Source organism: Bidens hawaiensis, unplaced genomic scaffold, assembly GCF_021521415.1.
Source record: "Bidens hawaiensis isolate Kalapana, Puna unplaced genomic scaffold, B.hawaiensis_p1.1 tig00000459_1, whole genome shotgun sequence".
NCBI lineage: Eukaryota > Viridiplantae > Streptophyta > Magnoliopsida > Asterales > Asteraceae > Bidens > Bidens hawaiensis.
The window spans coordinates 576257-602475 of NW_027491031.1; the positions used below are offsets into that span (position 1 = coordinate 576257).

At 32.4% G+C, this 26219-nt stretch overlaps 2 pseudogenes across 2 annotated transcripts; both read left to right on the forward strand.

Annotated features, from left to right (window-relative positions):
• Positions 1-3084: 3084 nt before the first annotated feature.
• Positions 3085-7135, forward strand: LOC143629541 (GDSL esterase/lipase At5g33370-like; annotated as a pseudogene). The gene is made up of 5 exons (XR_013152973.1): positions 3085-3910; positions 4627-4754; positions 5575-5814; positions 5904-6156; positions 6741-7135. The product of XR_013152973.1 is annotated as a GDSL esterase/lipase At5g33370-like (transcript).
• A 2101-nt stretch (positions 7136-9236) lies between these two features.
• LOC143630052 (DNA polymerase epsilon catalytic subunit A-like) lies at positions 9237-24715 on the forward strand (annotated as a pseudogene). The gene is made up of 47 exons (XR_013153088.1): positions 9237-9407; positions 10328-10393; positions 10482-10541; positions 10944-11039; positions 11122-11285; positions 11376-11464; positions 11591-11808; positions 11887-11973; positions 12046-12180; positions 12266-12388; positions 12959-13042; positions 13164-13328; positions 13412-13588; positions 13903-14016; positions 14207-14311; positions 14399-14517; positions 14593-14725; positions 15277-15371; positions 15478-15583; positions 15676-15755; positions 15836-16006; positions 16106-16193; positions 16311-16391; positions 16815-16958; positions 17093-17188; positions 17299-17499; positions 17818-18088; positions 18174-18613; positions 18897-19038; positions 19144-19341; positions 19420-19494; positions 19577-19767; positions 19861-20044; positions 20124-20188; positions 20562-20691; positions 20782-20883; positions 20964-21047; positions 21165-21239; positions 21321-21380; positions 21461-21675; positions 22052-22261; positions 22342-22408; positions 22497-22604; positions 22701-22871; positions 22968-23111; positions 23211-23317; positions 24152-24715. The product of XR_013153088.1 is annotated as a DNA polymerase epsilon catalytic subunit A-like (transcript).
• The last annotated feature ends 1504 nt before the right edge of the window (positions 24716-26219 follow it).

The window sequence follows — 26219 nt, forward strand, 5'->3', positions numbered from 1 at the left end:
TATTTCGATAAAATCCTGCAAGATTTTAACATTCTACCTCTAGTAGGAGCTAGGATAGAGCGAACGTAACTAATTACCACCACACTCCATTGACCCTCACGGAACCACAAATTTACATATATATTTTTGAGTTTGTAACGATCTAATTAGTCGGACAATAAAAGTCTTATAAGTTGTAATAAAATTAACATTAGAATATCGCAATCAGTTCAGTTAACATAACATAGAGTTTCATACTTGTTTTCTTTTTACGACAAATTAACTGCTTCAAAATACTTCTATAAAGTACTTATGTGTGCACCTCGTAGGATTTAAACTCTCTCTCTCTCTCTTTAGAGAAAAGAATAAACATTTTATCGCTACACCATGTCATGTGAGACCACGAAGCTTTGAATCTATTTTTGTGTGTTTTAAGGATTACTTTACATTTAAAGTGGGACCAAAAAGAAAGTTGGTGGGACTGAAGGAAGCACAGTTACTATGTCGGTGGAATTTATTACAAATGTTATGACAATATATGTCTTGTAGTTGAGAGTTCAAACTGATAATGTAAAAATTAAATACCTTTGACTACTCGAAGTTATATGTACATATAGAGTACATTGTATCTCTAATACACTTCTAAGTTCCTAACTATAACATTAACTTTCATTGCTTTATTTCAACAGTAAACGGGATGTGCTTGAACTGACGAATTTAACTTGTTAACAATATAATTAATTACAAGTAAACTTGAAAATAATTAAATTGTCATTTAAATTATATTTAGTTGCTATGATACTACACTTTTGTTTTTGTAATTATAAAATTGTATTTGATAATGTTTCCTTGTATTCTCATTAATTGCAACCTTATACAGCTATATCAACACTAATGCAATTTACATTTGCGATGATTTATTTACAAACCCTAAATGATACCACCTGGCTACACCATCATCAAAAGTCTAAACCATAGTTATTCGTTGTCACCATTAAACATTGAGTATTCTTCTTGTAATCTACTACTCTAATAAAATAATACTACTATGTGCCACTTGTCACTCTCTCAACCATACTCACATTTTTAAACCCATTTTGTTATTTGGATCCCTTGTGGGTCATTACCCAACCCAAAATAGTCTTGTTCTTATATTTATATATAAAGCAAGTTTGTTCATGTTTATTTATTTATTTATTTTTTCTTTTTTTATTTTAACGTAATGTTTATCCTTAAGTAATAAAATGAAGCAATTTAGCTATAGAAAAAGAACATGCCAAATGAGATTGAAGTGGTCGGAACATTGCTTTATTATTATTTTTTTAGCACTTTTAGGTATATAAAATATAAGTCGATTAAAATACTTTATTCTTTAAAAATTTTCATTATATACATTGACTACAATATCATAAATTTGTTTATCGACATACTAACCATTTAAAGTTATTCTTTTGGTTTGTTTTGGAAGGCTAGAATCATGTTCTTCTTTTCTTAGCTATCATATATATATATATATATATAACTAGCTTTTATTCCCTGTAATACGAGATTGTTTTATATTATTCATTTCTAATATTAATATATTTTTTTGGATTTTAATTTTATTTATTGTAACGAAGTTATTTATATAATTATGATTTGATGATGAAAGAGTTTCGCAAATAAATGAGATGTTATAACCCGGTTTAAAAAAGATATATGAGTTTGGTGAGATCTATGGCCCGTTTTTTTTACTAAAAAATTGTTTCTTAATTATAAATAGTATATTTAAAAAAACCGGGCACTAATTTTTAGTATATTCCTATTTTATAGGATTTTCATATAAAATATTTGATGAGATTAATTTTTAATATAATGAGATGTTATAACCCGTTTAAAAGGTTATCTGGGCTTGGTGAGACCCTTACTCGTGAATTCAGTTTAAATGCAAAATAAACCTTCATTTACAAATAAAGCAATATGGTGGTTTGAGAGAATTTAAAAATATTTCGTTTATGTATATTTAAGATTAAGATTTAAAAGAAAAGATCAAATAAGAAATTTGATTCTCCTAAGAATGCTAGAAAGAAGGGTATTTTTGTCTAATAACTTAATATTGAAAACTCACTTAATTTAATTTCAAAAACCCACTTAATTAAAACCCACTTAAATTTTCACTTATCTCCTACAATCACCACCGCCCACCGCCACCACCTTACCGGAAAAGTCTTCGGAAATTTTGCCGGAAAATAAAACACTATGAAAAACACAATGAAAAAGACACAATGTAAAAAATACAATAGAAAAAACACTATGAAAATAAAAACACAATGACAAAAACACAATGCAAAAAACACTATGAAAAAATAAAACACAATTGTATAACACAATTTTGTAAAACACACTTTGTAAAAACCCACGAATTTTTATATTTATTTTTATAAAGCAATATGGTACTCATATAAAAGATAAAAAAAACACTCGTTTTTATGGTGAAATTGTTTTGAAAAAAAAATGTCGTATAAAAAAGTTATGGACGTTTTAAGATGATGGGGGAATTTGACATGTGTCTTGCATGTGGAGAGAGAAAGTCAACAAATGTGTTATCCCTATCATGCCTTTACCTTTGTTTTACACTTGATGACCTCTCTAATATAATCTCAACCATTCAATTTTCAAATGAATGGACAAGATTATTTCCTATCCTTCCTATGATAACTAATCTCCTTATTATAACTCAACCCTAAGATTTAATACATAATCTTGTTTTACTATATATGGTTGGCTTGTACTTAAAAGAACCCATGTTTTCACACGGACATCTATATCGCTTTGTCAAGATTTACAGGCAGACATTGACTAATTTTGATTATTGATAAACTAGGTATATTGACCAACACAACCGTAAACGTATTGTACAAGTAATTTTTTCTTCTTAGTAAATATTTGTGTAATGTTTTTTAGTAATTCCTATAATTTTTATATAAATTATAATTTTATTAACAATATATGATAATTGTGTTGTCGATTATATTTTGATTAATATTTAAATTTTAAAATATTCACCAATTCCCCGTGTAATACACGGGGCTCAACCTAGTTAAGTTATAATGCAAAACCTTAATGGGCAATGTCTCTCCCTGTCTTCTCATACATATGTTAACCATTAAACCTTATTGTAATTAAGTTATAATGCAAAACCAAATTAAATTGTTTGACTAACATTAAACCGCCTACACATGACCATTATTATTAAATACGCACCATACCCCAACTCACATATTGGCATGTCAACCATATTAAATAGGTTGACATGTTTAATCTGTTTACTATAATAACTCATCAACTTGTTGACACATTTACAAGTAGTCAGCTAATTTGATTTTTTAAATAAACATGTTAAATGATGTGTGTTCTGATTACATGGTTTTAAGTGTATTCAAATTATGATATACGCCTTTAATTCGTATAAGTTTACAAGTAATGTTCATTTCAACAATACAAGCCACGTTTGTGACCTCATGAGGATATGTCAATATTAAATTTGATCTTATCAAGGTATGAAATGTGGTAGTTTTCATATTGAAACAAGTGTTTCTATAAGTAGTAAGTGACCTCACCCTTTGAATACTTTGTGTATATATAGACTCACTTGGTTCATTTTCTAAGTGTACATAATATTGCTACACAATAATGTCTACAATTACACTTGTTATCATTTTCACATTTCTTACTTTCAATGTAGGGGCCGATAACAACCCGCCTCCTAAGCCGAACGTCGATACCAACCGCCGCTTGTTTTTGGTGTTTGGCGACTCTTTAGTGGACAATGGAAACAATAATTTTCTCGCGACATCTGCACGAGCAGATTCACCTCCTTATGGAATTGACTATCCCGGCCATCGTCCTACTGGTCGTTTCTCTAACGGCCTCAATTTACCTGACGCCATTGGTTAACATCCCAACTTCATTTTCTACTCTTTTTTTTACTTCATCACCAACATGCTAAAATTTATAGTCATTTAAAAAAGAAAACAAGACATGTTTATGACAATTGACAACTCAAAAAAAAAAAAAACTATTTCAGGGCTTTGACTTTTCAATTGAGATGACGTGTATATGGTGTTCTAATCGAACCGAATAAGGTCTTTTTATGTTCATCTGTTATGTTTTTTATCGAATAAACGAACGGTTCATAAACGATTAACCGAACAAAATTTCTTGTTCGTGTTCGTTTATCAAGGAAATGAACTTGTTTTGTAAACGGTTCATGAACACAAAAGAACGAACACTCATGAACAATTTGGTTCGGTTACCAAGTTTATGTTTTTTTAACATTCATATTCACGTGTTAATTATATATTTATATTTATCATGCAATACTCATGTATATTTTGCTTTATAGTTAATAATTTTGATTTGAATCAATAAGGTAAGATTAGAAATTTCATTAAAATGTATCAAAAACCTTTCATGAACAAGTATTAACGAAAATAAATATGCGTAAGCTTACACAATTGAACGAACATGGTCTCTGTTCGTGTTCGTTCATTTAGTTAATTGAACGAAATTCCTTGTTCGTGTTTGCTCATATATTGAACGAACAAACATAAAGGAACTTCACGCCAAACAGTTCGCTGAATGGTCAGTTTGTTTATATGATTTTAGGAGAATTAATCGGTGTGGGTCCAATATTGCCATTCTTGGATCCGGCTCTATCGGGTCAAAATTTGTTAAACGGAGCGAACTTTGCTTCTGCCGGGATTGGTATCCTCAACGACACCGGAATACAATTTGTAAGTCAGTTTATTTATTGGTACCACATGAAAGTTGTAAAATAATTTTTAGTAAGTTACTTTTAGAAATTTTATATTGTTACATGATGAATAAATACTTATTTTAGCTTTTTATATGAATTTTAATGATTTATTTTGTAGGTAAATGTTAATTGCGGAACTCGAGATAACTCAATTTAAAAAAATAAAAATTGTTTCGTTGTTTTCATATGTTAATATTTTTTTTCCAAAACAAGAAAGTAATATAATTAGAAAAATATGTAATTAGCAAGAGTGAACAGTGGTTTTCGACCACGTGGTTTGTTGAATTTCGTCATATCAGTCAGAATTTGCTCGTCTCTAAGGTTTCGTTTTCATTGCAATTTTCCTCATTGTTGTTAACATGTTTTTGACTGAAATAACATATTTTAACAAAACACAAGGACAAAAGTCGCAATAAAATCGAAACATTATGGAAGAAAATTGCAACATAGATAGAACCTAAACGAAAATAACAAATTTTAATATTTTAGATTAAAATAGCAAATTTGAACAAACTGTATAAACAAAACCGCAATTCACTCTTAGCAAATTTTACATGTACGCAATACTTCATATTACATTGCAAATGTGTAATTTATGAGATACAAATATGTAAGTACTTTTTTTACTTTTAATTTTTACACTACTAAATAATTAAAATAAATGAATAAAAAAAATTTATAATTTATTTAAATTTAATTCTCTCAAGCTCTCGCAATGACGAAAAGTTTTCAAGTTTTTAGATTTTGTCTCCCTTAGTTTAGCTTTAGATATGGGTTTTTATCATTTATTTTTGTAGGTAAATATTATTCGGATGCCGTATCAGTTAGATGACTTTCAGACATACAATCGTTTGGCGGATCTGGTCGGAACTGAGAAGGCGAAAAAACTGATCAACGATGCGTTGTTTCTAATCACGTGTGGAGGCAACGATTTTGTGAACAACTATTTTTTGATCCCGAACTCCATTAGGTCGATTCAATATAAAATTCCTGATTGTGTTCCATATATCATCTCCGAGTACGAGAAGTTATTAATGGTAATAAATTATCTTTCGTCTATGTACAAGTTATTTATACTTTTAACAGTAATTAACACGCTAGTTGTTTATGAAAATAAATTGCGTAGAGGCTTTATAACCTTGGAGCTCGTAAAGTATTGGTGACAGGAACCGGGCCACTAGGTTGCGTGCCCGCAAGCCTAGCACAACATAGTAGGCAAGGCGAATGTGCGGCTGATCTCCAACAAGCTGCGGGTTTATTTAACCCGCAACTCATCAAGATGGTTAGTTCACTTAACAAGAAGATTGGAGCCAATGTCTTCATAACCGTTTAAACAAATCTTGTGAACTTGAATTTCATATCCAATCCAAAAGCTTTTGGTAATTCCTACCTCTATACATATACTCTCAACATTACTTATTGCTAGGAATAGGATGTGGATTTATGGCTAGACGCGAACCATGAAATTCATTGGCTTAGGTTTAGTTTAAATAGGTTTGCGTATGCTTAGGGTGGAACCCGTGGACACATGTAACTAAACATGTCGTGTCTAGGTCGTCTTGGTTGGTTCATGGGTTGACATGTTTATTTTAAATATAATTATAAAGAAAATGTTTTATGTGATAAGTTAAACATTGTCAAAGTTACAAGTTAAAAGAGAAATGAGAATCATCGTTAAACATAATTGTTTTACATAAATTTGAATTTTTGTTGTATCTTTAAAATTTTAGTGTACAAACATGAAAAACGAATAAAAAAAAGTTAGGTTGAAGGTCGTGCTCGTGTTAATCCACAGACACTTATGTTGTATTCAGATTCATGTGTTTATTATTATTATTTTTTTTTGCTTTGTGTCGTGTTCGGGTTTATGTCAAATTTTCAGTTCTGCGTCAGGTTCGACCCGCCAACATGACTCATTTAACACGCCGTATCAGCTGTAATATTTGACTTGCTTGTTATGCAGGATTTAAGACATCACAAGAAGCGTGTTGTGGACAAGGACCATATAATGGGCTAGGACTTTGCACGCCATTTTCGAGCATATGTACAGACAGAAACGAGTACGTGTTTTGGGATGCGTATCACCCGTCAGAAAGGGCAAACCGACTTATTGCACGAGAGATATTCAATGGTACAAAGTATATGCACCCGATGAATCTTAGCACCCTCATGGTTATGGATTCTAACGTTGTTTGATTACTATATTTTAAGCCATATATGTGAGTACGGTGTTAGTGTTTTTTTTTTTTCAACTTTTCATGTCAATAAGTTTGTTTTCTTACGTTGTTTGTGTAACTAGACCATATTGTCTTGAATCAAAGCAATAAGTTGTATGTCATCTTTCACGTTACAGTTAAAACAATATATGTAAAAAATCGTATAGCCGCCGATAACTCGAATTGACTAGTTCACTATATATGGGTCTGACCAAGCCGATCTTGGAACTTGTCTAAGCTCAAACTCGGCTCGTTAATTCAGGAGAGTTCGAGACATTGGCGATTTGGCGGATCGGATCCAATGCATTATTAAGGGGGTGTTTGGGATTCCTTATTTTACTTCCTTATACCTTATTTAAGGCATAAGGTATAAGTTACAAAATTGTAACTTATACCTTATACACTCACAAAATCCAACTTTCCCAAACACCTTATAACTTATAATCCATAAGTTATAAGCTATAAGGAGCAAAAATAAGGAATCCCAAACAGCCCCTAAGGGGGGGCTGAAAAGCCCATAAATATTTTAAATTCATATTTAAGCCCATTGATAGGTGGTTTTTTTATTTCCTAGGGGCCCACCATATGACGTTGGGCCAGTCTTCAAGTTCAAACTACAACACTTTTTATCATGATAACTATTTTATGTTCAAATTTACTTTTTGTGTATAAATTTATTCGTTTCATTTATTGAAATAACTTGTATGGTTATGCTAATTATCTAGTGATTATTCTTTTATGATTAGCTTCGAGCCTGTCTGGTTTCATGATTTGCACCCAGCGCTATAACTCACCCATATCAATCACATTACCAAAAGAGCGAGAAAAAAACATTCACACTCCAAACTCCCCTACCTTCATTTCCATCTTTTTCAGAAGAAAAAATGTGACTTATTATATTATTGAAAATGATAAAATGAATGGGTGTAAACTGAAAACATAGCCACAATTATCCACCTGACTCCTTCCCATATAATAAGTTACTAAAAGTTTATTATATTATTGAAAATGATAAAATGAGTGGCTCCAAAGTTTAATTTTCAATTTGTATTATTCTTTATTCATTTACATGATTATTAATTATTTCATTAGTTGAGCATATCAGCTAGTTTAATGAATTAGTCTTTAATGTGGGGAGGCATTATCTCGCAATAAAATATTATATGATTTTTTGTCGTTTATTTGTAGAAACTGTTTTTTTTTTATTTATGATCTGTATATAGCGTAAAAAAGTTGGTTTTTTAATTTTATTTTGTTATGTGTTTGAGCTTATGATTAATCTAAGATTTCCGGCCCCCACTACGAATATGTTCAGGTTCCGCAATTGCACATATCCACAACACACAAAATGAAAGATGATAATCGAAGAAGAGGAGGCTCGTTCTGACCCACAAGAGCTCGTTTCGAGATATTTTTTCAAAAACCAAGCTCGACTCGTGAATCATTTTAATCTCAACTTCGGCTTGTTTTATTAATTGTCATGTAATTATAATTATCATGTGCAGTATGATATATACTACTTAGTTACTTTCTTCATATAAATATCAGGCTCGCTAGTTGTCTCAGGCTTATTTATCAAACAAACTTTTATAAGAATCCAATTCAAATAACCAACGAGCAGCCTCGACTCATTTACACCCGTGGATATCATATAATCCACCTAGGGATGATAATGGGTCGGGTTTAAGTATTCCCAAACCCATACCCGATTATTAAAGTCCGTCTCAAACCCGTCGGGTTTTAATTGGGTAGTTACCCGTCGGGTTATCGGGTTTTGATAAAATACCCGTCGGGTATACCCGACTCAACACCTCCGGGTTTTAACAAAATATAACTAATCGATTACAATGATGGTTACCATAAAGATAAAATATCTTAAATAATTGACATAAACATGTTTCGACAAATATTATATTTATGCTATCGGGTAATCAGGTATATTAGAAATCCCAAACAGACCCGTGAAAAATTTTAAAAGACGTCCCAAACCCTAATGAATCAGGCATTATCTGTCCCATTTATATTGGGTTTCGGGTTTACCCACCTTTCGGGTTTCCACCCGTATCTTTACCATTTTCTCCTTTTGGCCCCAATATCACATTACCAAAAAAGGGCGGGAAAACATTCAGACTCCAATCTCCCCGCCTCCATTTCCATCATTTTCCTACTTCAACCTCTAACTCTAACCAATCAATTCAGATCTCATTCTCATTCAAATCAACCACAAACACACAATAATAATAATGAAGGATGATAATAATCGAAGAAGAGGAGGTGATCGCAGCAGAGACACGAAGATCTCTAAGAAGCAGAAGCTCATTCTCTCTGCCGACGAGAAGCTCGAGTCAAAGTTCGGCTTCGATGTGTTCTCCGAAGGCGATAAGCGTCTCGGATGGCTACTCTCTCTCACCTCTGTAAGTGTTTACGGTTAATTTTATTCAATTGATGTTTCGTTAATACTCGTTGAATTGATTTCGATTCTATTGTTCGGATACCTAATTTCAGTTGATGTTTAGTTAGAATTCGTTGAATCGATTTCGGTTATGTGTAGTAGTAAGTGTGCACAGTTCTATTGCGCTAAAACCTAATTTAATTCGACCTAATTTAAATTGATGTCTTCGTAGAATTCGTTGACTTGCTTTCGGTTATGTGTATAGTAGTAAGTGTTTACAGTTCTATTGCTCGAAAACGTATTAAAACGTAGTTTATTGATTTTGATTATGTGTAGTCGGCTAGTCGCAGTGTGTACAGTTATATTGTTTTAGAATCTAATTTCATTTGACCTAATTTTAATCGATGTTTTGCTAGAACTCGTTGAATTGATTTCGGTTATGTGTAGTCGTAAGTGTGTACAGTTTTTATATTGCTTTAAAACCTAATTTCAGTTGATGTTTCGTTAGAACTTAATTACTTGATTTTGATTTTACGTAGGCGTAATTGAGTACTTAAAACTTAATTTCATTACACATAATTACCTTTGATGTTTCATTCGAACTCATTATTGATTTTGATTTTGTGTAGTACAGTCCTATTGCTCTAAAACCTAATTTCAGTTGATGTTTTTGTTAGAACTTGTTATTCATTTCGATTTTATATACAGTTATATTGCTCTAAAACCTAATTTCAGTTGATGTTTTGTTAGAACTCATTAGAATTGATTTTGATTATGTGTAGTACAGTTCTATTGAATTAAAACCTAATTTGAATTGAAGTTTTGTTTGAACTTATTGACTTGATTTCAATTATATGTAGTTGTAAGTGTGTACACTTCTATTGTTTTAAAACGTAATTTCCTTTGAAGCTTCGATATAACTCTTTGATTTTTTTTATGTAGTCGTCATTGGAGGATCAGGATACACAGAATGTGTATAGCTGTGTTGATTTGTATTTCGTCTGTCAGGTGATTTTTTTTTTGTATAATTTGGGTTAGAAATCCAGAATTGATATTGTACACGAGCGTCTTCTAACTGTATTTGATTTGATTATAGGATGGTTCGACGTTTAAAGTCAAGCATAAGTTCAGACCTTACTTTTATGCTGCTACAAAGGTATGTTCATATGGAGATTGGATCTTTGTGTATTATTTTTTGTGTTTATAGCAGTGTTGTAGAACTCTCTAGGCGCTAGTCAGTCGGTGGGGTACCGACTAGTGATTAATCAGATTGGAATTTTTAATGTAACTGTCAGGATTTTAATTGATATATTATGTGCACATTTTTTATGTAATTTTCAGTTACACACACATTTTTGTATGTAAAATTTTGTAACAGATAGGTTTTAACACATCCTTGATCCATTCAAGACTGAAATCGCCGGAAATGGTCGGAATTACGGTCGATTAGGACCGATTAGCGATAAATGTCATTGACTAATCGCTGATGTTTTTTTAAAAACATTTTTTACAATTATGGGTTATAGGTTAATTTAGGTCTTTCTGTTGAATCTTTTAGGATACTATGGAAATGGATGTTGACGCATATTTAAGAAGACGATACCAAGGGCAAATTGTAGACATTCAAATAGTGGAAAAAGAAGACCTTGATCTAGTAAGTCAGCACACTTTGATTCATACTTTTTATAATATCAAATTGTCAAACTGGAACTTAACTTTTTTGATTACAATGACAGAAAAACCATCTTTCTGGACTACAAAAAACTTACTTAAAGATATCGTTTGACACGGTACAACAACTTATGCAAGTAAAGAATGAACTGATGCATGTGGTTGAAAGAAATAAAGAGAAGTCAAATGCTGCAGAGGCGTATGAGTCCATAAATGCAACAGGAAAAAGGTATGTTGTATCTGTTACAATATCTCTATTTTTCTGATTAAATAAGTAACCACTCCAGTTGTGACATGATTTTGATTACTGGGTTTACAGCAAAGTGCGATTTCAAGATTGGGTAGATTGCATTACCGATCTAAGGGAGTACGATGTGCCTTATCATGTCCGTTTTGCCATTGACAATGGTGAGATATATGCATACATACATAGATACATATATGCATACACACATACACACATGTTTTCATTCTATAATTAATTATGAATATTGTATATGTCACTTTCTTTCACTCTGAAATTCTATCTGCCAGATATAAGATCCGGGCTGTGGTATGATGTAAATGTGTCAAGTGATGGAGTTTCTTTAGAAAGGAGACATGATCTTCTCCAACGTGCTGAAGTTCATGTTTGTGCATTTGATATAGAGACCACAAAGCTTCCTTTGAAATTTCCAGACGCTGAGTATGATTTAGTTATGATGATCTCATACATGGTTGATGGTCGTGGATATCTGATTATTAATAGAGAGGTGAATACATTATTTCTTTGCTTTCGTGTGACGCTTGTAAGTTCATTATCTGATCTTATTTTTTGCAATTGCTTTTAGTGCGTTGGTGAAGATATAGAGGATCTGGAATATACTCCAAAACCTGAATTTGAAGGACACTTTAAAGTCACAAATGTGAAGAACGAGGTGTGATTTCTCAACATTCTTTTACTTTTAAATTTCATGCTTTAGAGCTTAAAGGTTTATGTTTTTATGCAGGAAGAACTGATCAAATTGTGGTTTTCTCATATGAGAGAGGTGAAGCCTGGTATTTATGTCACATACAACGGAGACTTCTTTGATTGGCCATTCTTGGAAAGCAGGGCAGCTTATCATGGGTTGAGAATGAATGATGTATGCTACACACTTTTGTTAATATAATTGAAGATGGTGTTTTATGTACTTACTATTAACAGCAATTAATCTTTTCCGCCTACAGGAGCTTGGCTTTCAGTGTGACAAAGTTCAAGGTGAATGTCGTGCTAAATTTGCATGCCATTTAGATTGTTTTGCATGGGTCAAACGTGATAGTTATCTACCTCAAGGGAGCCATGGTTTGAAGGTTCTTATTCAGATTTACTGTTTTCTTTTACTATCATATGTCTTCTCTTCATTTACAGATATTTGAATTCAATGCCCAAACATGCTACCAATGCAATGAAAGTTACAAATACCTAATTAAAAACATTAGAATATTTTTAAGTAAGATTGAAAAAAGTACGGAATTCATCAAATTGATAAAACTTAGGGAAACTTTAACACAAGAGGATCAATAAACATGCTGCCAATACAGTGAAATTCACAAACACCTAATTGAAAACATTGGAAAACTTTTAAGATTGAAAAAAGTAACAGAACCCATCAAATTGATAAACCTTAGGGAAACTTTAATACATAATGATCAAGTCATACATGCTAATGGAAAATTAGGTATTTTAATGTCCATAATCAGTTATTGTTTATTAGGACAGCACAAGACTTGTATGGTTTACATACATAGGATACACTATATATATATATTTGTGTATGCATGTTTTTTTTCTCGCCCACTAAACACACACCCACACACATCTATTTCGTTTGGAGATATGTTGTTAGGTGTTAATAAACCTTTTATTTATTATGATATCAGGCTGTCACGAAAGCCAAACTGGGTTATGACCCCTTGGAGGTAAATCCTGAAGATATGGTTCGTTACGCAATGGAAAAGCCTCAGGTACACGATTAGTAGAAATGATCTTATTATCATCTGTGTGATTCCTGATTTTTGTGAAGAATTTTAAAGTTAATTAGAACGATTCTTACATTTTTATATTTGGAAAACTCTGTCATTACAGATGATGGCATCCTATTCAGTATCCGATGCTGTGTCAACATATTACTTGTATATGACTTATGTTCATCCTTTTATATTCTCCCTTGCAACTATAATACCAATGACTCCTGATGAAGTGTTGCGTAAAGGAAGTGGGACCCTCTGTGAAATGCTTCTTATGGTCCAGGTGTGTGATCTGGCTTTTCATTTTTTTAATGCACGTGCTTTAGAACTTATAACCTAATGTTTTGCTCTTTAATATACTTGTAGGCATACACAGCAAATGTTATATGTCCTAATAAGCACCAAGCTGAATCAGAAAAGTTCCATAATAATCATCTTCTTGAGAGTGAGACATACATTGGTGGCCATGTAGAGTGTTTGGAAACTGGTGTTTTCAGATCTGACCTTCCAACTAGTTTTAAACTTGATTCATCTGCTTTCAAGGTATTTCTAATCATCAATACAATTTTTTTTTGTGGGGGGGGATGCTTGTTTGGATTTCTATTTCCAATAATGATTCAGTTACAACAGTGTCCTTGCTTCATTGTTGCACTGTCTTTTCTTCATATTGTTGATGCTCTCAAATATTAGCATCATGGAACTTAGAATATATAATGTTATGTGACTAGATTATGGCAGTAACTATTATTCTTATTATAATATTATTCTATCCATCAAATATAAACAAGTTGAAGTTGTAGTCCTTTTAGTAAGATATTTAAGGTTGTGCAAGAAGTTTGATTTATGTCTCTTTCCAGCAACTTATCGAGAATCTTGATCGTGATCTTCATTATGCTATTGAAGTGGAGGGTAAGATGGATGTTAAAGAAGTTTCAAACTATGATGAGGTGAAAAACGCTATTATGGACAAGGTATTATCAGAACCTGTTTTCTTTCCTGTTTATTTACTAGTTGTGACAAGGCTGGGAAATAACAAAAAGTTTCATGGAACATTGAGTTTCAATAGTTGCTAATCTTGTTGTATACTGGTCAATTGAAGTCTACAAAATGTTTGCCCTTGTAATTATTTTGAAAAATTTCAACAATTTGTATCTGGTGCAGCTTATAGCATTACGAGATGAACCTACACGAGAAGAATGTCCCCTTATTTACCATCTAGATGTTGCTGCAATGTATCCCAACATTATTTTGACAAACAGACTTCAGGTTTGCACATGAATAATTATTTAGAAGTTAAATTGCATATTAAGATAAAACTTTTTTACTGAAAACTGTACTTTTGTGCAATGTCAGCCACCATCAATAGTTACAGATGAGGTTTGCACTGCATGTGATTTCAACCGTCCTGGTAAAACTTGTCTTAGGAATCTTGAATGGGTTTGGCGTGGTGAAACATACACAGCCAAGAGAAGGTACCTGAATTTACTCTACTCTTACATGCTACTTGACTCTAATGGAAATCTACTAATTTTAAAATTGCTTATCAGTGATTACTATCATATCAAGAGGCAAATTGAATCTGAGTTTGTGGATGGACCCCAATCTAAACCGTTTCTTGATCTGCCTAAAGCGGACCAACAGTTGAAGCTGAAGGATCGTCTAAAGAAATACTGTCAAAAGGTATCGCAAAACTTATCTTTTTTAGTGTGACGTCTAATTTCAATTTGACCCATTTTTATACAAATGTGTTGGTTCTGATTGTCTTTAATCTTTAATGGGGTCAAAACTTAAACGTGTAAAATATAAAAAGAGTGGGCTAAATAGGTAATAGATCATAAGTCTCAAGATGATTTTTTATGTATAAAATATTCTATAAACTATTAGATTAAGTTTTATAACAAAAATATGTTTTTATAATCATATTTGACATACAAATTGTTATCAGACAAAATCTTAAAGTTCTAGGCGAAAAAGTGTTGTAGGTCTATCCTACTTTGACATGCATTAATACAATCCTTTTTCTCAAACCTGTTTAACATGTTACCCAACGCTTCTTGATATGTTAACAGTAAAAAGTTGAGAGAGACACAGCTTTTGGTTGTACATAAAGCTTTTCTGGTTCATTGGTTGTACATAGAGCAATGCTTCACAAATGAGAAGTTGCTTTTTCAAACTGAGCTGACCTGCTTATTTTCTGCTTCTAATGAGAACATTTTCTGCTCCTATTACAGGCATATAAGCGGGTGCTTGAGAAGCCCACCACTGAAATTCGAAAAGCAGGGATTTGTATGCGTGAAAATCCGTTTTATGTTGATACTGTTCGAAGGTAAGCATTTTATTGAGACACAAGATTCTTGTATTAATATTATTTTTGTTTAAGTTTATTTATGTCTGTATTATGAGATCATAACCTGTTATTTTGTTGTTCAAAGCTTTCGTGATAGACGATATGAGTACAAAGGGCTCAATAAAGTATGGAAAGGGAAGTTGTCAGAAGCAAAAGCTAGTGGAAATCCTATAAAGATTCAAGAAGCACAAGTAATTCTATCTTTACCGTATCTGTTTTTGTTAATTCCAAATTTTCTGTATTGAGTGATGGTATTAATTAGTTATTTACTACAATATTGTAGGATATGGTGGTTCTATATGATTCACTACAACTTGCTCACAAATGTATTCTGAATTCTTTCTATGGATATGTCATGCGCAAGTTTGTTCTTTTCACTTAATCTCATCTTTTGTTTCCATTTAGTTTTCTATCTAATTTTAGACAAGATGATTTTGTTGCAGAGGTGCACGATGGTATTCAATGGAAATGGCAGGAGTCGTTACATATACTGGAGCAAAAATAATCCAGAATGCTCATTCACTTGTTAAAAAGATTGGAAGACCTTTGGAATTAGATACAGATGGTATATGGTGTGCTTTGCCAGGGTCATTCCCTGAAAATTTTACTTTTAGGTAAGAGTTTTTTTTTCCGCATCTCATTATTGTGATTTGCTGACGTGGCATAACATTTTCAGATGTAGTTTTTAACCTTTTGAAATAATTTCATTACAGAGACTCAAAGAAGAAGCTTACAATCTCATATCCATGTGTTATGCTCAATGTTGATGTGGCGGTAAACAACACAAATGATCAATATCAGGTTTGTTGGATCCTATATATATTTCCTTTTCTTTTCATATTTATAGTTCCTCCACTATTTAAGGGGTTTATACTTTTTTTATATTGTGTATGGCTCTCATTTTTTGGTTTTCATCAGACTCTCAAAGATCCTATCAACAGAACATACACAACACACAGTGAATGTTCAATTGAATTTGAAGTGGATGGACCATACAAGGTAAAAAAGTGCAATCTTGAAAGTAGAGGTGGCGTTTTTAACCCATATATTTGTAATTGGATTGATTTGAGTTATAATGTATTTCTATTAGGTCAAACAGGTAAAATAGTATTTTTTTAGCCAGTAGGAAACCTGTCAAAAGGTTGAAGGTCACTCAAAATGAATTTCTGTTATATATAGTCTTCTAAAATAGTTTATTATAGAATTAGATTATTATTGAAATAGTTTAAATTCCTTAAGCACACGACAATAACTGTTTAAAAAAAAGTTAATTTCTTGGACAAAATGTAATTCGAAACAGTCCAACCTGTTCAAAATGCTCAATCTTTTGCTTTCTTTACTAAAAATGACAACCTTTTTGTCAGTTAGTTGGATTAGTCATGATATTAAATTTTGACTTTTTTGTACTGTTTATGAATGTAGGCTATGATTCTTCCTGCTTCCAAAGAAGAAGGAATATTATTAAAGAAGCGGTATGCGGTGTTTAATGAAGATGGTACTCTTGCAGAGCTTAAAGGTTTTGAGATTAAGAGGAGGGGTGAATTAAAGCTCATTAAAGTTTTCCAAGTAATATCTTTATCTAGTATCTTTGTTTTTGACTTAACGGTTTCCTTAATTATTTCTTTTTTGCTTCGACACATTCACTTAACTCTATATCTTTTTGTGCTTCGACACATTCACATAACTCTATATCTTTTCAGGCCGAGCTCTTCGAAAAATTTCTTCACGGGTCTACCTTAGAGGAATGCTATTCTGTAGTTGCTTCTGTTGCCAACCGCTGGCTTGATCTTCTTGATGTATGTAAATCAAATTTCTTTAAGTTTTATGCTTATGTTATATATATATATGTGTGTGTGTGTGTGTGTGTTTATGTATATATAATATCACTGATGAGTAAACATTTTAGAATCAAGGGAAGGATATTGCAGACAGTGAATTGCTTGATTACATTTCGGAATCGAGCACTATGAGCAAGTCTTTAGCAGATTATGGTGAACAGAAATCATGTGCAGTAACCACAGCTAGACGTCTTGCTGATTTTCTTGGTGATGCTATGGTTAAAGATAAAGGCCTACGTTGCCAATATGTTGTTGCATGTGAACCACGGGTAAGCATCCCATTTGGCTAATAGCAAAATGTTTGAATTGAAGTAATCTTTTGGCATGCATTTGGTAATGTTGATTATTTAAATAATGTGAGGAAAGTATTTTGATTAAAAGCTTTAAAGATGAGATAATATAAGCTAAATAATTGCAATCTTTATCATTATACTGTTAATGGAGTCTGCATGCTTTGCTTGATTTTGTTTCTTTTGTTAATATTTTATTTTGACTCTTAAAAACCTAATATCTGTTTTGTCTTTCTTTTTGATATTTGTTGATTTAAAAGCTAACTACTGTGCAAATGTCAATCTTAATGAGAACAGGGGAACCCAGTGAGCGAACGTGCTGTTCCTGTTGCCATATTTGAAACTGATGCAGGTAAACTCTAGACCATTACACCTGTTTTTTTTAAAACTTAAAAGTATGCTAATCTTTCATGTTTCATTTGCAGAACTTATGAAGTTTTATTTGAAAAAGTGGTGCAAAATATCATCAGATTTTGGTATTCGTTCGATTATTGACTGGTCATATTACAAACAGAGGCTTAGCTCTGCTATACAGAAAATTATCACTATTCCTGCAGCAATGCAGAAGGTACAGTGTTTATTATAAACATTTGATGCAGTATTGCATATCTTTGGCATGTAATCGTTAATTTTTGTTTTCTTTTCTTTTTTAGGTTTCAAACCCTGTTCCAAGAGTAGTTCATCCTGATTGGTTGTACAAGAAGGTTCGTGAAAAAGAGGACAAATTGAGGCAAAGAAAACTGGTTGATATTTTTAGTGCTGTGAACAAGGAAAATAAAGATGATCTGAATAATGATGCGAATGGAGAAAATCATGAACCAAATGAACCGAACGTTGTGGATTTGGAGGATTTTGGGACCAATGGTAAATCTTCTGGTGTTGGACCTAGACCTATTGTTCGTTCTTATGAAACTAACCATAAGACAAGTGGTCAACGGGCTGATAATGGTCAAAGTAGGAATCTGCCAGAATCATCACCACAACCTGTTGATGTTGATATTGAAGATATAGACAAAAATCTGGATTATCAAGGATGGCTTAATTCGAAAAAACGAAAGTGGAAACAAGTTCGTGAAAGAAGAAAGAGACAAAGGTACCTTATTAGCACTTGCAGAATGGTAATGGGTCTAAATGGGAAGAAACGGGTCGAGTTGGGTTGGGTCAACCAACACATATTTTTGTCTGTTTTATAGAGTGAGTTTAAATTAACCAGTCATTAATTACAACAAAAGAAGAATTATATTACAACCATAATCTAAATCTTTGAATAGAAGCGATTGCGGAGGTGGACACTATGGGCATATTTAATCACCTTGTTTTATGTGACTCATTTGACCAATAGAGATAAAAGACAACCCACATTGATCCATTGGCAGGTTGGACACTTGGGATGAACCTAGTCAAAGAAAAGGAGCTACTGGTATTCCTAGTGGTGTGGCAAATAGGAGACAAGCTGGATCCGGGGTCGGTTCGTTATTTAAAAGGCAGGAACAAGCCCTTATAAACAGTCACTGGCAGGTAGTTAAACTTCTTTAATTATTTATTTATTTTTTTATTTATATTTTTTTGCTATTTGAACTTTCTTTTTACCCATTATACATCTTAAGCCTTATTTTTTACCAGATAATTCAACTTGTTCCAAGTTCAGAAAATGGACAATATTTGGCTTGGGTTGTTTGCAGTGGAACCATGCATAAGATTCCTATTAATGTTCCCAGAGTATTTTACCTAAATTCTAAAGCTCCAGTGACTGAAGAGTTTCCTGGAAAACTTGTGAACAAGAGTCTTCCTCACGCCCACCATCGCCATAACTTGATTGAGGTATATTGTTTGTAATTAAAAAAGAAAATATGATTAATTTAGTAACTTACGAAGCTTATTGATCGGTACCATTTGTAGGTCATAACTGATGAAGATCAGTTTAGAAAAGAAAGCAGGAAACTTGCTGCTCACCTTGCAGATCCTGAAGTGGAGGTTCGTATAAATTAAATAAAAATAGTTTAGAAACTCTTACCAAACATGCTTGTTATATGCTGCTTGTCCAATTACATTTCAGGGGATATACGAAACAAAAGTAGAGCTTGATTTCAACTTCATTCTTCAAACCGGATGTGTTTGTAAAGTGAATGAATCAGCTAAGAAACGGAATGCAAAAGATGGATATAGTTTAAGTGAATTGCAAATGAAAACCACTACGGAATGCTCTTATCTAGAGTCATCAATTTCTTTCTTTTACTTGTATCATGGGTAAGTTGCTGTTTTTTTATTGTTTAGTTTGTTCGTCAATTGACATATATAACAAAAAAAGAGTATTTTTTAATTCTCTCCATTTCTTTTCAGCATATCCGAACCGCGGGGTATATATCTATTATATTTTCCTTCAAGGTCAACCATTCATGTGGTAATGCTCAGTCCCGTCCAGCGTAAAGAGTTGACACCACATATATTAGAGAAACTCTTCCGTGAAGCTTGCCAAGCTTTATCAGTCGAACCTCCCATGCATAGAGATGCTTTCACTTTTAAGGTCTTGGTTTCACCTTGCTGTGTCAAATGCTCGTTTTTTTTAAATTTCTAAATAAGTTTTATTGCGTTGAAATATTCAGGTGGACTATGTTGCAAATCCTAAGGATGCTCAGAAAATCTTACAAAGAGAAATTACTGAATTCAGGTATTACATCTTTTATATATCATCACTAGAGGTGGTAAGATAGGCGGGCTGGGTAAAAGGTGAAAACAGCTTCCGATACGAGTCGGGTTGGGCTGGGCTTGCTCGTAAACATTTTTTTTTCTTTTTAGTTAGATCATCATTGTGTTACTTTTGATTACAAAAACAAAGTTATTGATTTAATAATCCAAAATTTTTAAAACGATTTAGGCAGTTGTATTCTTTAAAATTGGACTTGCAGATACTTTTGGCCGACTTACCTATTTTTTATTTATGGGTCAAAAGTACCACCATCAGATTTTTAAACATAATACAAAAAGGAAAAAAATATGCAAAAGCTGTGCTTTTATAAAAAGAACTTTTTAACTGTTCACAGATCTGAACACGGGCCTGCAATTGCTATACTTGAGTGCCCGAATGTTGACTTAATGAAGTCCGCTGTGGAGGCTCTTGACGATTTCCCGTGCGTGAACATTCCTTCAAATGCACGTGATAGTCAATATCAGGTAATTGACTAGTGGTACAACCTGCTTTCAGTGTGAGCTGACTTTTTGTTGGATCTAGGTTAGTTAATTTTACTTTCTTTTTCCATGTAGGCTCTTGGCTGGCAGAATGTAGCTGCAAAAATTGGTATGCGTCGTTGTGCCACGTCGTCCCGTTGGTTAAATGAAAAAATATCTCTTTCCAGATATTCCCATGTAATCTTTAGTTCATGAGTATATCTAATTTGCATTTCGGTTATTTTGTTTACGAGTTTATGACTATTCTATTTTAACAGGTTCCATTAGGCAATATTGACGTAGATTGGCGTATACAGACCACAGATATCTTCTTTGCAAGAGAATTACGTTATCAGAAACAGGTTGTCTATGGTTCACATATATACATTTTCATGATTAGTAGCTTTTTTGTATGTGCTTCGAAGATTGAACCTATTTGACGGTTTATATAAATAAGAGTTATTCATAACATTTTGCAGATGCTTTGGGTATCAGATAATGGTATTCCAGATCTTGGAGGAGATGATGAAGAAGAAACTTGTTACTTTGATGAGGTGTGTGTCAGAATTACATAAACTATTAGGCCAATATTTATGACTTTTTGATAATCTTAATTGTTTTTATGTGGGAAACAGGTCAATCAACCTGTTCTTGTTTGTGAGGGTGCTTACCGAAAAGTGACGGTTGAGCTAAAGGTCTGCAATTTGTTGATGTAAACTTTAATCTGCATAAAAAAATTCAAGATTTGTTAGCAATAGTTTTCTAATGTGTGCAGATTCACAATCTGGCTGTTAATGCTTTGCTATTAGAGTTAGACCATGATTTGACTTCTGCTTCACACGAACTGTCGGATTTGGATGAGGCCACACCATGTGTACTCGCATTTCGTGCCCTCCGAACATTGATTCAAAGATGCCTTGCTGATGCTGTTTCATTAGGCAATATATTTGCTGATGAATTGTTGCAACATTTATACAGATGGCTCTGCAGGTACCATCACTTTGCGTTTTAATGGTGGCAATAAGACCCATTTTTTAAAGAATGAATTGATTTGGGCAAGACTATATTGTATAAGGGTTCATTTGGGCCATTTCCAATCAGTCAATGGTCTAATTTGGGTCTACTTAAATTAGTCAACGTGTCAAACTGGGCAAGACTCATTTCAACCCGAATTCATTTTGGCTAGAACCCGTTTTGACCTGAAGACTATTGATGCTTTATAAAAGACTTGGACCAAATTGATTTTTTTCTAAAACGGCCTTTTTTACCTGAACCAGCCTGATCTGTCCAGTTTGCTGGGCATGCTGCTTATTGACTTCACTAACTACTTATATCTGTTTTCACTTTCTTTTGTCTTGTGATTCAGTCCACGGTCAAAACTTCATGATCCAGCTCTTCTTAGAATGCTTCAGAAAGTCATGCAAAAGGTGCTTGCACTTCTGCTATCTGAAATTAGAAAATTGGGTGCCTCGATAATATTTGCCAATTATTCGAAAGTGATAATCGACACCGGAAAGCCAGACTTATCTGCTGCGCAAGCTTATTGTGATACTTTACTGGAAATTCTACAAAAAAAGTTAGTAGTTTGCATTTTCTTTAACTTTTAAAGCAATATTAAGTTTATTTGTATTTATTTATTTATTTTTTGTGTTTTAGCAACTTGTTTAAGTGCATGGTGCTTGAACCCACACAATTCTGGCATTCACTGCTATTTATGGATCAGGTTAGCTAAATTACATCAATTACAGCAACTTTTGGTGCTCCATTTATTTGAGTGTAATGAGAAATTACCATTTTACTCTTGTCTACAGTACAACTATGGTGGAGTTCAACCTAAATCAGATCAAACGGACGATGACTCAGAAGTGGCGATAGCCTCACAATGGAATATTGCAGAAAACCTGCCTAATGAGACACAGGTAATTGACATATTTCTTATCATTAACATGCAAAAATTATAAATTATATGATTGTCAGTTGATACCGTCATACCAATTGATCTCTTTTTTTCATAGGATCACTTTAATTTAATAGTATCTGAGTTTTTGTACCACCCGTGGGAATTTGCACAAGATCAAGCCAATAAAAGAGCAAATGTAAGAGATGCTGACTCATGCACTCCATCAATTACTGCAGCAGCTGCCGAAAGTATCCAGTCATGCATGACTAAACACATTCAGAAGGAGGTCAAAGTTTAAAATATTAATTTTAGTATTGGTGGAATTCACGTATATTTTGGCTTTTTTAATCATTAGCAACTGTGTTTTTAATTTATTTTACAGATTATACCTGACTTTACAAAAAGACTAATGAAAATAGTTGCTGCTCTTTATAAGAGAGAAAAAGGCAAATCTCATGCACTTGAATTCATTAAACACGTGTGTGCTGTGCTTGCACTAGACCAGAATGTGCAGGATGATATTCGGGTATACTTTGTTCAATTTTGTTTTTTTAATGTATTGGTCACCTGATTTTTTTTTATTTGCAAATGTTATTATTTCGTTAATGTTTAAAACAAACTGCAGATCATGAAGAGGAATCTGTTAACATTAGTGCATGTAAGGGAGTTTGCTCCAGAGGCACAGTTTCAAAAGTGTTCGATTTCGTTTACTCTACCAGATGTGATTTGCAGGTAATATAATAAAAGAGTTTGTTTGATATTTTTTGCACTGTATCATAATTGGACTGCTCATTGACTGATTTAAAAACTAATAATATAATTAAATTAAAATAAGAATTAACTTAAAAATATCTATTTTGTTTGTATAACTAATTTAAAAACAAAATATGAAACAATTTTATCTTTTGGCCTGGATTTGCATGTTTCTTATAAATAATAAATAAAAATTTTTTATCTTGTTTTTAGTAAATTCATAAGTTATAGTTAATTTTATATATAACATAATGTGTTTGGATCAAATACAAATTAAATTAACGTGCTAAACATGTTAATCAAGTAGTGTAATTATAGTGTAGTGTAATTACAGCATAGTGTAATTACACTACGATGCAATTACATAATTACACTATTTGTGTATATAATTACACTACTTCATTCACACAGTTAGCACGTTAATTTAATTTGTACGTTTTCTTTCTTTTATATATATAATAAATATTTATTATATAAATGTATATTTAATACATCAATAAAAAAATATATAATAATAGGCTTTTTCAGCCTCACAATCGGTGGGATTTTACTGGGTATGATTGATTGATTGATTGATTGAAACTAGCTCGATCTTGATAAGTGAAGCTCGGGCTTGAGCTTGTTTATTAAACAAGCTTATTTTAAGGCTTGAGCTCGGCCTCGAACTCATTTAAGCTCGTCTCAACTTTGAGATTTTAACGAGCCTGTTTTCGAGTAGCTCCTGAGTCATCTTGGCCCTTTGACAGCCCTATTGTCATTGTTTGTGTGCACTGTCAGTGTCAGCGTATCTAATTTAAATCACCATTTTGGCAGCTACTGCAATGACTGTAGAGACATAGACTTGCGCGAGGACAAGGCTTTACTAACTCAAGAGTGGAGATGTAGTATTCCGCAATGTGGTCAACCTTACGACCGCGAGAAGATGGAATACGATCTTCTTCAAATAGCGCGCCAACAAGAGTGTGTTTATCATCTTCAAGACTTGGTTTGTCTAAAATGCAAGCAGATAAAAGCTGCACATTTGGCAGAGCATTGTGCGTGTGCTGGAACGTTTGCTCTCAAGGAAAACGCTACCGAATTTAGAGGCAAAATGGAAGTATTGTTGAATATAGCCGTGCATCAAAAGTTTGAGTTACTTAAAGAATGTGTTGCTTGGATTCTAGAAGTAAATTTAAATACAGATAACTGAATCTGTATGACCTTCTCAACTGGGTTCGCGTTAAGAATGTAAGTAACTCGAGTTCAGGTTAATGTCTAAGGTATTGATTATGTAGTTTTAACTCCTTAAGAGTAAGAGAGTTAACTGTAAATCACATTACCATAATTCTTTTTTCAGGAAGATAATTTTGTTGTATACTTATTTTACTCAAATTAGCCGTGTTATGTGCGAATGTTTTAGTCGTGTCAAGTTGTACTAAGATAAATAGTTTGTGTAAACTGTAAAGTTCTAAGTTTGCCCCATCACAAGTTATTCAAAAGTATGTTAAATCTGCAATTAGAGGAACTATTTATGTAATGTACTGAAAACAAATCTATTAATTTTTAGAGTTATATTAATATCTCATTAAATCTTGAACATTCCATCTCTTGTATTAGTTTTTCTAATTGTAGAAAATTTGAAATGTTGACATAAGATTTACGCTATTTAAGTTTTTTTTTTTTTTTTTTGTGTACAACAAATTTCATGCCCACATGTCAATTTGTAATTACTTAAAACTATTAAAACGACGTCTTTCATGTAAATTATACATTTGTTATCTTTTTATTGGTTTTTTTTTTCAATAACACGTAAAGTTAAGCTAGGAAAATTTAATGATTCAAATGATCCTTATTTGTCGTTTGTTAATTAAGAGTAAGAAAAAGGTACATGAATAGAATTTAATTAATAATTACCATTAAACAAAGAAAATTATACTTAATAATCCAAACTATATATAACATTCTTTGAACGACAAAAGAGAATATATACATTCAACACGTCCTATAATCCAAACCGTAATTCAATAAATGATAATAATAATAATCTATACTCTCAACATGCACAATAACATTTTTAACATTTATTATTGTTGCCAAGTACAATCTCATTCTAATGAGTAATGAAATGTAAATGTGTTTGCCCGTAATGAATAACTAACTAATTTCTATTTTAATCAAGCTGTAAATTGTTTTAAAAACGATATAAAATAAAAGTCAGGATGTAATTGTTGTTGACAAGTTGTAATATTATATACCAAACATTAGTAGTTCGTCATCAACATGAATTACTATCAATCATGGTTGTAAAAATCAGATTATTTCCCGATTAATTGATAGTTTTCACCCCCACCAATTAATTGTCGATTAATCGCTATTCGGTCAAAATCAAACAAAATTGAAAATTTAAATGTATAAAATAGGTATGTATGTGTGTGTGTACACACACACACACACACATATATATATATATACTAGCTTCAGGCCCGTGTATTACACGGGTAATTGATGAAAATTTTAAACTTTAATCATTAAGTGAAATACAATTAACAAAATGATCATATATTTTATATAGTTACAATTTACATTAAAATTACATAAATTACATAACTAAGATTACAAAAATATGTTCCGAATAGGTAAAACCTTAATTTCTTGTACACTACATTTGTGATTTGTGACTGTATTGGTTGGTAAACATTGTTTATCACAAATTTAAATCTTCAGTTCATGCATGCTTGTAACTCTTGATAAGGTAACATACAGATATGCTTATAACTCTTGATATAGCCACGTATAGTTTTAAGTGTGACAAATAAGATTCTTCAAGTACATATCGACCCTAGTTTTAAGGATAACATGTCCATGAAAATAAAAAAAAATATTCATACACGTTAAATATCAT